The 18767-nt window shown below is 35.5% G+C and overlaps 1 non-coding gene across 1 annotated transcript; it reads right to left on the reverse strand.

The window, feature by feature from the left end:
• Positions 1–3408: 3408 nt before the first annotated feature.
• Positions 3409–3515, reverse strand: LOC131180541 (small nucleolar RNA R71). The gene has a single exon (XR_009149308.1). It is a non-coding gene; the product is annotated as a small nucleolar RNA R71 (small nucleolar RNA).
• Positions 3516–18767: the final 15252 nt, after the last annotated feature.

The raw sequence follows: 18767 nt of genomic DNA on the forward strand, positions 1-18767 counted from the left end.
ATTTCTATAAACTATGATTAAGTTATTAATTTCCTAATTATGTATATGTAAGTTATAAATTATATAATTATTATATTTTAATATTATAATAAAGAGTTATTATTATTATTATTATTATTATTATTATTATTATTATTGTTATTATTATTATTACAAATGTCTAGAAAAGCTTAATTTAATTAGAGATAAAAAAAACTAAGAGTTAATGATATTAATTTATTAATTATATTCAATGATCACACATATGCTAATTTATGTATATTCAATGTTCGCTTTCTGATGAAGAGGTTGTTCAGATTTTATAAAATAAATTTAAGAAGAGATAAGATTTTAAATTTGTCATATTTATAACAAGTAACAATTTTTAATTAAATTTATTGATAATAATTTTTCTATATTTTTTAAACAGTTGTAATATATAATTATTATATAATTTTATTTTTAAATAGGATTATTAATTATTTTGATCTTCCATATATATATATATATATATATAATTGTTCTCAAGGAGATGACAAGTGACATTTTTTAAAAAAAACTCGCCATGTGTCTCATTCCATAAATGTTCTTTTTTATACTAATTATTATTTAATTTTTTTATTTCTCTAATTATCATTATTATTTACAATACTACCTTAATATTTATTATTTAAATTATTATTTTCTTTAAAATTTAATTTTTAAAAATTAAGATATTTTGTAATTAACTGTAATATTTAAAAATTATTTATATTATTTTTTTATAAATTCTTTTATGTAAAAACATTATTTGCCACATGTTACCATCCATAATAATAATAATAATAATAATAATAATAATAATAATAATAATAATAATAATAATAATAATAATAATAATAATAATATTTTAAAAAATAATTTAGAAGATAATAATAATAATAATAATAATAATAATAATAATAATAATAATAATAATAATAATAATAATAATAATAATAATAATAATAATAATAATAATAATAAAAGTTTATTAATGGCAAGTAGTTAAAAAAAATTAACCATTAATTTGTGATCTCATTATCAACTATCATTGATAAACTCATTTTATATAAGTATTTTAGGGTAATTTTGCATCCATTTTGCCTTTTAGTTTAGTAATTTTATGCTTTTAATGCTTATTTTAATTAATTTGTTAATTTTAATTTCATTATATTTGATTTTCAGAATTTTAATGTTTTTGATAGGTTTTAATAAAGTTTAAAGGCAAAAAGGTCCATATAGAAGAAATTCAAAGTGATTTAGAAGCCTAAAGTGGTGTGAAAAATGAAGAAAATTCACTTAAAGAAGAAGACCAGCCGAGACTTTCAAGGGCCTCAACATGCCCCGTGTTGAAGTTTGTGTGAAGATAAGAGTTAGCCAGTAGGAATCCACATGAGGCATATAAATTCATACTGGGTCTTGTAAACAGAGACTTCGGAACAAAACATGTCGAAAGTTTCATGGGCTTTAACATGCCCCGTGTGGCGGGTCGTATAAACAGAGATTTTAAAGCAAAATACGCCAAAAGTTTCAAGGACTCCCACATGCCCCGTGTAGCTGGTCATGCAGAATCTAAAGGCTCCTCCTCCGAATCAACATGAGGCATGTGGAAAACAACTTAAATCAACATGGCATGTGGGATGGCACTGGCAGATTTGCTGACATGGAAAAATTTTCTCTTTTCACACCTTTTATACCTTTTGTCCTTATCCCTTTAGAGACTATTTTTAGGGCAAACCTTGAGGGGATATATAAGCATCATATTCTCATTTTTACCATAAGGAGAGAGGGAGAGAAAAATCAAAAGAGGAAGGAAAAAGGGAATCACGCCATTTTTGGAGGAAGAATACCTGTAGAGTGACGTTTTCCATCTTCCATTTTCAGAGATTTAGATTCTCTTCTTCTGGGTTCTTTTATTTTTTAGTTTTATTTTCATGTTTTCTTGTTCTATTTCATATTTTCTACTTGTAAATACAAGTATGAGTGAGTATGTACTTAAGATTTCAGAGTTGGGTGTAATGATTTAAGTCTTATTTGTGGATTTGGTCTAGTTTTAACCAGATTTTAGAATATATAAACTTTGATTCTTATCTTGTGTGCTTATTTACATACCCATTGTTGGTACTCTTTGGGGTTTGTTCTTAATCTTAGATTGAAGGATCAAGAGGTGAAAATCTATGATAGATAATCAAGATAATGAACTTAATCACCTAGTGTTAGAAATAAACTAGTGGGTTAAGAGGAATTTCAAGTTGATTAAAATGCTTAAAGGGTTTTGGGTAATTAAACATTGCATGAGAATGGGGTTTAGTTTCCTTTAAAATTCTCTTTAGTTTGCTTGAAAGAGAAATTAAAGGAAATCAGAATCAACTTCCTTCAAACTTGTATTTCCCTTAATCTTGGCTTTGCCTATCTAAATCCCAATGAAATTTACTTCATGAACCTCAACTCTGGAATTAATTTTTACCATTAATTAATTAAATCTTTTGTTACTTGCTAAAATTTTAGTAAATTAGTATAGTGCTTAGAATTTTAATTACTTCATTCATTATAATTTCTTTATTTTCCCAATTTAATTTGCTACATCTCTTGCTCTATTTTTGGCACAAATTATTGATAGCCCAAATAATCATAACTTTTATAGTTTGGTACTCAAACAACAAATTTCTGTGGAATGATATCTTTTCTTTACTACTTGAACGACCCGTATACTTGTGGAGTACACAAACAAGTTTTTAGCGCCGTTGCCGGGGATTTGTTTGTTTGATATTAGACGATTGATTGTTTGGTTAATTTGGGCATTTTATTTTTTATTTTAATTTCTCTTCTTTATCATTTTACTTTGAGATTTTCTTATTTTGGTTTTTTCCGGTACATGTCTTTTATATGAGAAGAATAAAAAGTGTAGAAATTAATTTAATTTTTGATCCTGAGATTGAAAAGACAGCTAAAGCTTTAAGAGCACAGTCTAAAAGAAGAAAAGCTAAACTCAGAATTCAAAGACAACAAGAGCAACAAGTGATAGAAGCTATGGCAAACAACAACCGATCAATTAAGGATCATGCTTTTCCTAATTTTGGAGATTTTAGACCGAGTATTACGAGACCTAGAGTGGAAGCAAACAACTTTGAGTTGAAGCCCTCACTTTGTCAAATGGTTCAACAATCACATTTTGGGGGAGGTCCTACTAAGATTCGACATGTGCACCTTGCACATTTTCTTTAGATTAGAGACATGCTAAAGATAAATGGAGTGTCAGATGATGCCATCCGGCTGAGATTATTTCCTTTTTCTTTGAAGGATCGTGCTAGGGAGTGGTTGCATTCATTACCTCCGGGTTCAATAACTACTTGGGATGAGTTGTCACAAGCTTTCTTGGCTCAATACTTTCCTCCTAGCAAAACTGTAAAATTGAGAAATGAATTAACTTCTTTCAGACCAAGGGATGATGAGAGTCTCTATGAAGCATGGGAGAGATACAAGGATCTTCAAAGGAGATGTCCACATCATGGAATCACTAGATGGATGCTGGTTCAACATTTCTACAATGGTGTTTCTCCAGCAATTAGAAGTATAATTGATGCATCTTTAGGAGGTGATCTTATGGAGAAGTCAGAAGATGAAGCTTATTCAACATTGGATAAAATTGCTTACAATAATTATCAATGGAGCTGTGAAAGAAATGAAATGAAGAAGCCACCAGCTGGTGTATATGAATTAGATGCCATGAGTATGTTCAATGCCAAATTTGATGCTTTGACGAGAAAAATGGATAAGTTAAGCATGAAGGTTGACTCGTCAATTAGAGGATCTAGTCATACAGAAGATGTTGGTGCAGGAAATATGCATTGTATCAATGATTTTCCTTCCTATGGGCAAGAGTTTGGAAATGAGCAAGTTGATTTTATTGGGAATTACAATCAGAAACCAGTTGATAATCCTTTTTATGCTACATATAATCCAGCATGGAGGAACCACCCTAACTTTTCTTGGGAAGGTCGACAAGGGCAGCAACAGAATTATAAAAAACCTCCTAATTTTCAGCAACAATAGTAGAATTTTCAGCAAAACAGAGTACCACCTGGATTTCCACCACAAAGGAATCAAAATGCACCTATTCCACAACCACCAGTTCAGTCTTTAGACCAAGATTCAATTTTGAAGTCTATGATGGAGAATTTCTTAACTACTCAATAGAAACAAGGAGAAATGATTCAACAATTAACTTCAAGGATAGACCAGCTTGCCACTCATAACAGGATGTTGGAAAACCAAATAACGCAATAAGCAAGCTCTTCCAGCAAAGCACAAGGAAAACTTCCAAGTCAATCAAAGAATCCTAGAGAACATTGCAGGGCAGTGATCCTAAGGAGTGGGAAAATTATGGGAGAAAAAGAGAATGATGAGGTAGAAGAGGAAAAGAAGAAAGAAGATGAAGACAAAAATGAATCTATTTTGAATCATGATGAAGTTAATGAGGAAGCAAACAAGAAGAAGGAAGATGAAAAAGAAGAAGAGGAAAAGTATGTGCCTCTAGCACCATACAAGCCACCATTGCCATATCCTCAGAGGTTTCAAAAAACAAAGCTAGATAAGCAGTTCGGGAAATTTTTGAAAGTTTTGAAGAAGTTATACATCAACATTCCATTTACAGATATAATTTCTCAAATGCCCTCATATGCTAAATTCCTGAAAGAAATTTTGTCAAACAAGAGGAGATTAGAAGATTATGAAACTGTGGCATTAACAGAGGAGTATAGTTCTCTCTTATAGAATAAACTTCCACCAAAATTGAAGGATCCAGGAAGTTTCTCTATTCCTTGTCACATTGGGGACACTAGTATTGAAAAGGCATTGTGTGATCTTGGAGCTAGTGTAAGTTTGATGCCACTCTCCATTTGTAAAAAGCTGAAGGTAGGAGATTTGAAGCCCACCACCATTTCTTTGCAACTAGCTGATAGATCTATCAAATATCCAGTGGGAATTTTGGAGAATGTGCCATTGAAGGTTGGAAATTTTTTTATTCCTGTGGATTTTGTGGTTCTTGAAATAAAAGAGGATATTCACATACCTATCATCTTAAGAAGGCCATTTTTAGCCATAGCAGGGGCTATAATTGATGTAAAGAATGGCAAATTGACATTAAAAGTTGGATAAGAGGAGGTAGAATTTAATTTGAATCAGACTTTATGGAGTTGATCCTTATTTAAGGGTGGATGTTATTGATGAGATTGTAGAAGCAGAATTTAAGGAAAGATATCCTGAGGACCCTTTGGAGAATTGTTTGGTACATAGTAGAACAACAAAGGATGAAAATCTTGAAGTTGCAGCTTTTGCTCAAATCTTGGAAGCTACTCAAGAAGTTGTAGGAGATCAAGTTTTACAAGTTGAAGAATTGAAATATGAAGTTGCATAACCATCTTTGCTAGATGAGAAGTACACACCACAGGTAGACCTCAAACTACTTCCATCTACATTAAGGTTGAAGGAAGCTCTAACAACAGCCCCTATTATGCAACCTCCGAATTGGTCATTGCCATTTGAGATTATGTGTGATGCTAGTGACTTTGCTGTGGGAGCTGTACTTGGTTAGAAAAAAGAGAAGAGGTCTTATGGAATCTATTATGCCAGTAAAACTCTAGATGATGCTCAAGTAAATTATGCCACCACTGAGAAAGAATTTTTAGCTGTGGTATTTGCTGTGGAAAAGTTCAGATCATACTTGGTTGGATTGAAAGTGATTGTCTATATAGACCATGCAGCCATAAGATATTTGATGAATAAAAAAGAAGCAAAACCAAAACTAATAAGATGGGTTCTATTGCTACAGAAGTTTAACTTACAAATTAAAGATAAAAAGGGAGCTAAAAATGTTGTGGCAGACCATCTATGAAGGATTAAGTATGAAAGTAAGGATGGAAATGAAGAGGAATTACCAATTGATGAGTTTTTCTCGAATGAGCAATTGCTAGTTGTTGTTGCTGCATTGCCGTGGTTTGCAGATTTTGTCAATTACCTATCTTGTGGAGTTCTCCCACCAGATTTGAGCTATCAACAAAAAAAGAAATTTTTGCATGATGTGAAATTTTATACATGGGAGGATCCATTGTTATTCAAGAGATGTAATGATGGCCTAGTTAGAAGGAGCGTGCCTGAAGAGGAAATAGGAAAAATTCTAGAGCATTGTCATTCTTCTGACTATAGAGGTCATTTTAGTGTGGATAAAACAGTGGGTAAAATACTTCAAGCTAGATTTCATTGGCCACACATGTTTAAAATTGTGAGAGAATTTATTTTGAGATGTGACAGATGTCAAAGAGTGGGGAATATTTCAAGGAAAAATGAAATGCCACAACAAGGAATTTTGGAGATTGAGTTATTTGATGTTTGGGGCATAGATTTCATGGGACCATTGTAACAGCCCGATCCTTCTCCGGTTAGTATTGTCCGCTTTGGCCCATGGGCCTCACGGATTTGTCCCTTGGGAGGTTTCATTCCCAAAAGCGCGCTAACCAGGTGAGGAAGGCTCCCACATATATGGCCCAAATCTTTTCTTCCCGTTTCCGATGTGGGACACGAAGTTTCCACCCCAGTGCGTAGCTGGTTGAACAAGCACGTCCCAACCCCATCCCTGGGTCGTGACAAGCCCACCAGCTTCCGCCTGGTGCGTCCTCGCACCACACACCGTACTAGAGGGAGTCCAGCTCTGATACCAATTGTAAAGATCGGGAACCAGCCACTAGAGGAATTGTCTGCTTTGGCCATAAGCCTCACGGTTTTGTCCCATAGGTGGAATGGAGAACTTCCCAGGAGGTCACCCATCCTAGGATTTCTCTCAAACGAGCATGTTTAACCACAGGTTCTTCCAACTCTCGTGCCATTCCACCAAAAGACGCCTCTAGTGATTAGTTCCCCCATCTTATATATCATTACTTTTGAGCCCAAGACCATCTCCGTGCTTTGCCGATGTGGGATTTGCCTAAGGGACCTTTCTCCCCCCCTTTCGGGACTCAGCGTCCTCGCTGAGGTTTGCCCCACCATCGCCCAAGAGTACACGCGAGCGGCTCTGATACCAATTGTAACAGCCCGATCCTTCTCCGGTTAGTATTGTTCGCTTTGGCCCATGGGCCTCACGGATTTGTCCCTTGGGAGGTTTCATTCCCAAAAGCGCGCTGACCAGGTGAGGAAGGCTCCCACATATATGGCCCAAATCTTTTCTTCCCGTTTTCGATGTGGGACACGAAGTTTCCACCCGGTCGTAGCTGGTTGAACAAGCACGTCCCAACCCCATCCCCAGGTCGTGACAAGCCCACGGCTTCACAGTGCGTCCTCGCACCACACACCGTACTAGAGGGAGTCCAGCTCTGATACCACTAAATGTGACGCCCCTTACCCGTTTACAGTATAGCCGAGCAAGAAGTGCCACATTCGGTGCCGGAGCACCCTATCTTGTTTTATCATATCTATTGTAAACTTTTGATGTCATCTAAAACATGTATTCTATGTGTAGAATTTTTTTTTTTTTTTATATCTTATTTCTGTGGAGACCCGGACAGAGCCTCCCTTATTTTATTAGCATCTGGCGGGTTCCACTAATCACCTGTTAATATGTCCATATTCATTTCACACATTTCCATATCATATTATCATGTATCATATCATTTACAATTATTTATGAGATCTAAAAATGAAGTATTATCTATTGCATTCATATAGAAATTCATAGATAATAAATTACAAGGTTTCATTTCAATCTCAAAGTTTAGTTACAAGTCCAAAATGAAATACATCATAAACTAGTAATTACATCATGACTAAACATGATGAACCAAAATACTAGTCTACACATGGGCCTTACCAAAATACAAAAGACTGATGAGGTGACTCTGATCGGTGGCAGATTTGGTCGGAACTCTGTCCGAATACTACTGTGGCGGCTGCTGATCTTCAGTACCTACGCGATGAAAAACCAACGCGCTAAGCATAACGCTTAGTGGTGCATAATTTATAATAATAATAATTAAACAATTGAAATAATATTTACAAATCATAAATTCTGGGTCTTTTACATTTTTTTTTACACTTTGGAATCAATTAAAATTATTGGGGTCTTTCCTGTTTACTTATTGTATATTCAGTATTAATTAATTATTATCAATGCCCAAGAAACCTATAACAAATTATAAAAGCTGGATACACGGGAGTATATGGTTAGACAGCCATATGTCTACCCTGTATACATCTGTCAGGCACGAGGCCAGCTGTCGGGCACGAGACCCGCTGTCAGGCTTGTAAAGCCAGAAATAAAGTAGGCACAATGGCCAGTAAGTAGGCATATAGCCTGCAGAACAATCATATCAGACATATATTGTCAGTTCATGATTTGCTCTATAAGCAGTACTGCTATCTGTGGTCCCTAATTGGTATACCAATTTATCCAAACTAAATAAATAAGTCTAGGTATACTATGGGCAATTAAACATTTTTAATTATTTTAGCACTATTCACTGTTACTATTTTCTAGTACTGTTCATTGGTACCATTAATTTCATATTAATGGGACATTAGTCCCAATTTACATATTCATATCATTTTTAATATTTAATTATCCTTATGAGTATTTTAATTATCATATATAGCATTTTTCCCATGAACCTTTCTTTAGGTTCATGTTAATGTGTTATCTTTATCTAGGAATTTGACTAGGTTAGGATGTCTATTTAGTCACACTTCCTTCATAACAATTGTTCCTCTATGTTTAAACTTGAATTTCAGTTTTTGAATCACTGAATTTGGACTTATAGAACTCAAGTTATGGTCAAAATACCATAACTGGTCCCTTTGCCTCTAAGCTGTCCAGAATTTACAATTTCTAGTCAATAAACTTTGACCAGTCATTTGATCATTTTATTGTCATTTTTAGACTTAGGTTCCTTCACAAGATATGTTCCTCTATGTCTTAGGGACTCCCAGGTACAATTTCATAATTTTTCAAGCTTGGTATAGTGAGTTATGGTCAATGTATTAACCTGGACTCTCAGTCCTATAAGGGCAAAAATCAACTTCAGGCCAGTATGTTTGACCCTCTTTTTAGGGTCTTTACACTTAGAATTTGGCAAAGGTGTCTAAATCAATATTGTATCCCAAAGTATCATGTTTCTAGATCATATTGGCAAATCTCAAATGGAATTTCCTAGTGGGAGTTATGGCCAAATGAACACACAGGTATCAAATGGCATTCTGGGTTCAACTTAACATTTTCTAGATTTCAATTTCTAACTTTGGCTAATATTTTCCCTAGGATGCAATGGTTTCTAGAGCTTGGTCAAAACATAAAAATTGTTGTGCTATGTCTTATAAAACTTTTGGCACTAGTTTCACTCAATTTTCAGCTTTGGAGACCAAGTTATGACATTTTTGCCAAAACTGGTCAAGCATACCAAAGGAACAGTATTTTGGACAATTTAGGTTGTGATTTTAGTGACTCAAATTTTGCTAACAATTTGATTTGGTTAAAGGCAAAACTGGGTTAAGTGGTCCTCATGAAAAGTGTAGCCCTATGTCTAAACTTTCCATGGGTAAAATTTTAAGTCATTTGGACCATTATAGAGAGAGTTATGACCAAATGAACACGTACTGTTCATTTGGTCATTTTCTGGGTTGGCAGTTTCAGTGACCCAACTTGTGCTAATAATTTGAATTTGTTAAAGGCAAAACTGGGTTAAGTGGTCTTCATGAAAAGTGTAGCCCTATGTCTAAACTTTCCATGGGTAAAATTTTAGGTCATTTGGACCATCCGATAAAATTGTAACGATCGGGAACCAGCCACTAGAGGAATTGTCCGCTTTGGCCATAAGCCTCACGGTTTTGTCCCATAGGTGGAATGGAGAACTCCCAGGAGGTCACCCATCCTAGGATTTCTCTCAAACGAGCACGTTTAACCCTGGAGTTCTTCCAACTCTCCAGGCCATTCCACCAAAAGACGCCTCTAGTGATTAGTTCCCCCATCTTATATATCATTACTTTTGAGCCCAAGACCATCTCTGTGCTTTGCCGATGTGGAATTTGCCTAACGGACCTTTCTCCCCCCCTTTCGGGACTCAGCGTCCTCGCTGAGGTTTGCCCCACCATCGCCCAATAGGACACGCGAGCGACTCTGATACCAATTGTAACAGCCCGATCCTTCTCCGGTTAGTATTGTCCGCTTTGGCCCATGGGCCTCACGGATTTGTCCCTTGGGAGGTTTCATTCCCAAAAGCGCGCTGACCAGGTGAGGAAGGCTCCCACATATATGGCCCAAATCTTTTCTTCCCGTTTCCGATGTGGGACACGAAGTTTCCACCCCAGTGCGTAGCTGGTTGAACAAGCACGTCCCAACCCCATCCCTGGGTCGTGACAAGATTGTAACGATCGGGAACCAGCCACTAGAGGAATTGTCCGCTTTGGCCATAAGCCTCACGGTTTTGTCCCATAGGTAGAATGGAGAACTTCCCAGGAGGTCACCCATCCTAGGATTTCTCTCAAACGAGCACGTTTAACCCTGGAGTTCTTCCAACTCTCCAGGCCATTCCACCAAAAGACGCCTCTAGTGATTAGTTCCCCCATCTTATATATCATTACTTTTAAGCCCAAGACCATCTCCATGCTTTGCCGATGTGGGATTTGCCTAAGGGACCTTTAATGATATATAAAAGGTCCCTTAGGCAAATCCCACATCGGAAAAGCACGGAGATGGTCTTGGGCTCAAAAGTAATGATATATAAGATGGGGTAACTAATCACTAGAGGCGTCTTTTGGTAGAATGGCCTGGAGAGTTGGAAGAACTCCAGGGTTAAACGTGCTCGTTTGAGAGAAATCCTAGGATGGGTGACCTCCTGGGAAGTTCTCCATTCCACCTATGGGACAAAACCGTGAGGCTTATGGCCAAAGCGGACAATTCCTCTAGTGGCTGGTTCCCAATCGTTACAATTGGTATCAGAGCTGGACTCCCTCTAGTACGGTGTGTGGTGCGAGGATGCACCAGGCGGAAGCTGGTGGGCTTGTCACGACCCAGGGATGGGGTTGGGATGTGCTTGTTCAACCAGCTACGCACTGGGGTGGAAACTTCGTGTCCCACATCGAAAACGGGAAGAAAAGATTTGGGCCATATATGTGGGAGCCTTCCTCACCTGGTCAGCGCGCTTTTGGGAATGAAACCTCCCAAGGGACAAATCCGTGAGGCCCATGGGCCAAAGCGGACAATACTGACCGGAGAAGGATCGGGCTGTTACAATTGGTATCAGAGCCACTCGCGTGTCCTCTTGGGCGATGGTGGGGCAAACCTCAGCGAGGACGCTGAGTCCCGAAAGGGGGGGAGAAAGGTCCCTTAGGCAAATCCCACATCGGCAAAGCACGGAGATGGTCTTGGGCTCAAAAGTAATGATATATAAGATGGGGGAACTAATCACTAGAGGCGTCTTTTGGTGGAATGGCTTGGAGAGTTGGAAGAACTCCAGGGTTAAACGTGCTCGTTTGAGAGAAATCCTAGGATGGGTGACCTCCTGGGAAGTTCTCCATTCCACCTATGGGACAAAACCGTGAGGCTTATGGCCAAAGCGGACAATTCCTCTAGTGGCTGGTTCCCGATCGTTACAACCATTCCCATCATCTTTTGGGAATAATTACATTTTGGTAGGTGTGGATTATGTGTCTAAATGGGTGGAGGCCATTACTTCCCATACAAATGATGCAAGGGTAGTAGTGAAATTTTTTAAAAAGTTTATTTTCACTAGATTTGGAGCTCCAAGAGCTATAATCAGTGATGGTGGATCTCATTTCTACAATAAACAGTTTGAAAATCTTTTGAAGAAATATGGGATTACTCATAAGGTAGCTACACCTTATCATCCTCAGACTAGTGGACAAGTTGAAGTATCTAATAAGGAATTGAAGAGAATTCTGGAAAAAAACTGTTAATCATTCAAGGAAGGATTGGTAATTGAGGCTAGATGATGCATTATGTGCGTACAGGACAGCTTACAAGACACCCTGATGGGTGTCAAATCCACCAGAAATTAAATTAACTAAAATTACCAACTATAAAATATTTTCAGTAGCAAATGGTAAATCCAGGTCGAATCCTAGAGACTGAATTATTGGATTTTTGTGCACTTGTGTAATGGGAAATGGAATAGACAAAGATTGGGGAGGTTTTGTAACACAAAATTACAAGAAATTAGAAATTCAAGAACTAAATATGAAAATCTCAATTTAAACAAACTTTAGTCCAAGGTAATTTTCATAGACAAAATTAAGGAAACTTTAGTCCAAAATTCCAATGCATTGATTTGATCATAGACAAAAGTAATAAAATTATCTCTTATTGAATACTTAACGTAGATTTATCAAACAGCGAGGTAAACCCCTGATTTCCCTGTACTCATCAATTCGAGCCCAGCACTCTTGTTGACTCTAATTATTAACTGAATTGGTATTAAGCAATCCTCATCAAATTAATAACTGCTTTAAGAATAGGAAGTAGTTAAGCTGAACAACAATTTATGAAGCATAAATCATTTAATTTCACCCTATTGTTTCCTTAAGTTATTATCAAAAACTGTGATCATAATCAATAAAACCTAATTGCTACTCATGTTCAATCTTACACAATAATTACAGATTATGAAGATGGACTAGCAATTGATCTCATCAAGCAATTAACTAATAGGCATTTTTAGCAAATCATTCAATAGATCAAAGACAAATAAATCATAAAATAATAGATATTCAAAAAGACATAAATTAAATTAAGAACCTGATCTCACAAATCAAGCAAAAGAACTTAAATCCCTTGAACTAAATGAAAAACTTAGCCACTCATGGCTTATAGAAAAATAAAAGAAAAACTAAAGAAGAATTCTCAAAGATGAATGGAGAGGCCGCTGAAATGATTTTTAGAGGCGTCTGAATCTCCCTCTTGAGTCGGCTGCTATCTCTTCTATTTATAATAAATGGTCTAGGGTTAGGTTTTTAGAATTTTTGTCAAAAACTGTAACTGGAGAGGAATTAGGAAACTGACTGTAGACGAATACACGGCCAATGTATTACTACACGGCCCAAGGCCGTGTAACTTACTGGAGCTGAATGGGCTTGTTTCGCATGGGCACAGAAAGTTACACAGGTCTCCAAGATTTACATGGGTCAAGTTACATAGCCCGTGTACTTTGTCTCTTCCTCGGTTCTCTAGATTTCTTCTGGCAGAAAGTTACACGGGTCAAGTTACATAGCTTGTGTACTTTATATCAACCATGCTTCTCAATCCTTCGACCTCTCTAAGTTCCCTTCCACACTTCTACGTTCTGGGACTTCACCAAAACCTTGAAAAATATAGCAAGAGCCAAATTAATGCTAATGCTAACAATTTCTCCATTTAACACAATTATTTCAACAACTCTCTAAACATATGCTTAATAGATAACTATACTTAACCAACTGAATTAAACATAAAAACACATTAAAAGTACTAAATATAATGGAAGTAAAATTAATAAATTATGCACTTATCAAATTCCTCCACACTTATTCCATGCTTGTCCTCAAGCATGACTTAAATTCTCAATCAACTCCACTTAGAAGTTCCTTAACTTCACCCTATCACAACATTCTCTAACAAAAAATTAAAAGTTTGAAAGAAGAAGCAAGTAAGGTAATAACCATCACAATAAATTCCATCAACACCATACCAATATATCAACAATTTTCTAACATAAAACAATAGGCTTGAAATCAATTAAGCTCACACAATTAGAGTTTCATAAAATTTTAAATCAATAATTTATCAAGGCACAACAATTATAGCTCTTTGCAAATCTTAGGGGAGATAGAAATGGGTTTTTTTTTTTTTCAAAATTGGAACTTCTCTCTCGTCACAGTTACTTTTAACCGTCACCTTCAGAAAAGTACCTTGCTCATATCCTAGCTAGCTTTTGGCCTGAGAATCGATGTGGGGTTCATGAAGACCCCTGGTTAGTTTATAGCGGAGCAATTTTCAAGTTCAACCTTTTATTTCTCCCAATTTATGCATCTACATATTATAAAGTGCCCTGATAGATTAAACAAAATTCTGAAATATGAATGACACTAGTTTAAAGCATACATAACTATTCGTTTCACCATTAAATCAAGCCTAAATGATTTATGCATGAAAAAATTTCTCTATGGTATGGAGAAGAGGGAAAATCCATCATTAAAGTTACTATTACCTTTCCTAAAATTTTAAAAATTCAATCTAAGGTAGAAAATTCATTTTAAGGACAAAGCACTTCTCTCCGAGAGTTAATATAGAATCATGAATCAAGCTTATAAGAACATTTTTTTTATTATTAAAGCAACAAATTTCTCCTCCCCCACACTTAAAACTTACATTGTCCCCAATGTAAAGCCCAAATGCAAAAGAAAAGGAAAAAAAAATGCTAGAAAATAAAATAAGATAAGGGAAAGAAAACAAATATGTTTGTGGCTAACAAGCCACCCATGGGTTGCCTCCCAAGAAGCACCTTTGTTTATTATCGTTAGCTCGACATGGCAAATCTCCTTAATCCTCATAAATTGGGTTACTCAATTTGAGTTCCTCCACTGTATGCTCCTGAAACCCTTCATAAAATGGCTTGGGTCTATGACCGTTGACCTTGAACACCTTATTAGTTCCTAAACTTTGAATTTCAACTGCACCATAAGGAAATACATTAGTAACAACAAAGGATCCAATCCAATGAGAACGCAACTTACCAGGCATCAGCTTCAGTCTGGAGTTGTATAATAAAACTTTTTGTCCAACCACAAACTGCTTCTTTAGAATTAGTTTATCATGGAATGCCTTGGTCTTTTTCTTATAGATCTTAGAGTTCTCATAAGCCTCAAGTCGAATTTCCTCTAATTCCTGCAATTGTAATTTTCTTTCCATGCCAGCAGTATCCCAATCCAAATTACATTGTCTAACAGCCCAATAAGCTTTATGTTCTAACTCTATAGGAAGGTGACACAACTTACCAAATACCAATCTGAAGGGGGACATACCTATGGGTGTCTTATAAGCAGTCCTATAAGCCCACAATGCATCATCAAGTCTAAGGCTCCAATCTTTTCTATTTGGCTTCACTATTTTTTCCAAAATAAACTTCATCTCTCTATTAGACACCTCTGGTTGCCCACTTGTTTGAGGATGATAAGCTGTAGATACTTTATGAAGAACACCATATCTCCTCAACAATGCCTCAACAGTTCTATTACAAAAATGTGTGCCTCGGTCACTGATTATAGCTCTAGGAACTCCAAACTTGCTAAAAATGTTTGACTTGATAAAACCTACGACAGCTTTAGAATCATCAATCCTGGTGGCTTTGGCTTCCACCCATTTCGAAACATAATCAACAGCAAGTATTATATAAACAAAGCCAAAAGAAGAAGGAAATGGACCCATAAAATCAATACCCCACACATCAAAAATCTCACCAACATGTATTGGATTCTGAATCATCTCATTCTTACGGGTTAAATTTCCTGTTCTTTGACATTGTTCACAATTTTTGCAAATCAAATATGAATCACGAAATATAGTGGGCCAGTAAAAACCACAATCTAATATTTTTCTACCTATTCTCTTGGGTCCAAAATGACCTCCACATGCATAGGCATGACAGAATGCAAGAATATATTGAATCTCATTATCAGGAACACATCTCCTAATAATTTGATCTGAACAAAATTTCTATAAATACAGGTCATCCCACATATAATACTTAGCTTCACTTTTCAATTTCTGTTTCCTGTTCTTTGACATTGTTCACAATTTTTGCAAATCAATTATGAATCACGAAATATAGTGGGCCAGTAAAAACCACAATCTAATATTTTTCTACCTATTCTCTTGGGTCCAAAATGACCTCCACATGCATAGGCATGACAGAATGCAAGAATATATTGAATCTCATTATCAGGAACACATCTCCTAATAATTTGATTTGAACAAAATTTCTATAAATACGGGTCATCCCACACATAATACTTGGCTTCACTTTTCAATTTCTGTTTCTTAGTTCTACTCAAATCAAAAGGCACAACCTTAGTAACCAAATAATTTACTAAATCAGCATACCAAGGGATCATACCTTGCAATTTAAACAACTGCTCATCAGGAAAGAGTTCCTGCAAAGGAAGTGGATCTTCTTGTGTCACTAACCTTCTCAAATAATCTGCTACAAGGTTCTCAGCTCCTTTCTTATCCTTGATTTGAAGATCAAATTCTTGCAGTAGAAGGATCCATCTAATCAATCTTGGTTTTGCTTCCTTCTTTGCCAAGAGATCTGCATGATCAGAGAAGATAATTATTTTAGAAGCAAGCAAATATGACCTAAATTTATCTAAAGCAAAAACTATAGCCAAAAACTCTTTTTCGGTCATAGAATAATTGCGCTAAGCTGAATTTAGTGTTCTTGATGCATAATAAATCACATGAAAGAGCTTCCTAACATGCTGCCCCAAAACTGCTCCCACTGCATAATTACTTGCGTCACACATAATTTCAAATGGTATTATCCAATCAGGAACCTGGATGATAGGGGGTGATGTCAATGCAGATTTTAATTTATCGAAAGCCTCCTTGCACTCTTCACTGAACTCAAAAGGAACATCTTTTTGCAAGAGTCTAGACAAAGGCAATGCTATCTTAGAGAAATCCTTAATGAACCTACGATAGAAACCTACATGACCAAGAAAAGAGCATACTTCCCTCACAGTTGTGGGGTAGGGAAAGTTCACAATTAAATCAATTTTAGATTTATCCACCTCAATACCCCTATTAGAGACAATATGACCCAAAACAATCCCATGTTCCACCATAAAATGACACTTCTCATAGTTCAAAACAAGATTTTCTCAATGCATCTTTCAAGAACAGAATTTAAATGATGTAAACATGTTAGTAGTATGCCCTAGAGCATATCATTTAGTATGTATCTTGTACATGTTTTATTAATAAAAGGCGTTTTCACTTTTCCATTTACATAATATATTTATGTGTAATAGAAAAGGTCCATTGATATTTTATTAGAAATTATATTCTTAAGTTGTTAAGAATATGAGTGACAATATTTCTAGTACAAAGTATCATAAATAGGTTCACAATCAAGGATTCTTCATAATAAGGATATGACCTATCCAGAAAGATTGTATTCATGTTTGTTCCCAAGTTATTTATATGAGATATAAATAAGATGGAATGGTGAGTCTCATGCCATATAACAAATATGATAGGCACTTATACATGATAAGTAGGCCGAACCAATGACACTTATGACAAGCACATGGAGTTTACTCTTGTCAATGTTTTGTCATAAATCATATTAGTGCATATAATCTTTAGACCTGAGATAGCACAGTTATCTTGTATATAGGTGGTTTGAGTTTAATACTGCTTTCATACTTGTACTATGTATGGGTATATGGGTATGTGTTGGCTCCTACTAGTTATATATGGAGGTAGGTGTTAATCAAGATGGAATCTGTTTCTCTAAGTAAATAGAGATAAAATCCTATGTTCATTTAATTGTTCTTGATGTTTCAAGTTCCTGGCCAGGACAGATAGATTTATTCAGAAAGAGTTTCTGATGAGAAAATCTTTTAATCAAGAACTGGAATTAAGAGAGAACATAATATTCATAGCAAATGGAGTTTGACATAAACCATTACTCCAGCTTGAGTTGGGATTTTGTAACAGAGAGATTCTAGTGCATGGTAACATATGATTATAGGTTCATTTGAGGTAAACCTTATTACCGATTGGGTGGCCATGACATGTTATGCTAGGTGTTAACTATGGTCTATGAGGTGCATAAAATGATTTAGAGAAATCATTTATGGTAAGAAAGAGTTCTGATGATATTAAGAGTTGATATCATGTCTCATTGCCAATTAGTGATGAGCCTAGTAAGTCACATACATACACAAGTTATCACCTAATTAAATATGATTTAATTAATTAATTAAAAAGTTTAATTGATTAATTAAATAGGTTTGGTTTGCAATTAGATTGCAAAGTCCCTAGCATGACTTGAAATCAAATCTAGATTATTGGATGTATAGTATAAGTTAAATTTATATTTAAAGTGTTTAAATATGAATTTAATTAATGAAAAATTAATTAATAAAGATTAATTAATTTATTTATATTTGATATAAATTGATTAGAAGAAGAGAAATAATTATTTTGTGTTGAGAACTCAAAATTAAGACACAGGGGCATTTTGATCTTTTCACAGGGTGACATGTGGCACCATGAGATGGTGACACATGACATTACACATAAGCTTGCCAAATGTCTTTTAATCATGTAAGATGATTAAAATTAAGATTAAATATAGGTTTGACACTTAACACAATGTGATTGGTCAATTAAACCTAGAACCAATTAGAGGGTGACATGTGACAAGGGTTTGATGTGTTGACTAGCTATATAAGTGTTGTTATGAAAAAAAAAAATAATAACACAACCAGCAGCTCTTTCTTTGGTGCTGCCACCCAAGAAGGTTTTTCTCTTCTTCATCTTCTTCTCTCATCTTTCCAAGAGATTAACAAATAATCTCTTAAATTAAAAATACTAGAAATTATTTCTAGTGTCCTGTTTACATCTTTAATCTCTTAAAAGGCAGAACTTGATTTTCTAAATAATAGAAAAAGCTTTAGAAGCTGTTCAAGGGCTGCCATAGGTGTTCTTGGTGTGGACAAGCTAGAGG

This window comes from Hevea brasiliensis, chromosome 5 (genome assembly GCF_030052815.1).
Source record: "Hevea brasiliensis isolate MT/VB/25A 57/8 chromosome 5, ASM3005281v1, whole genome shotgun sequence".
NCBI classification, from domain to species: Eukaryota; Viridiplantae; Streptophyta; class Magnoliopsida; order Malpighiales; family Euphorbiaceae; genus Hevea; species Hevea brasiliensis.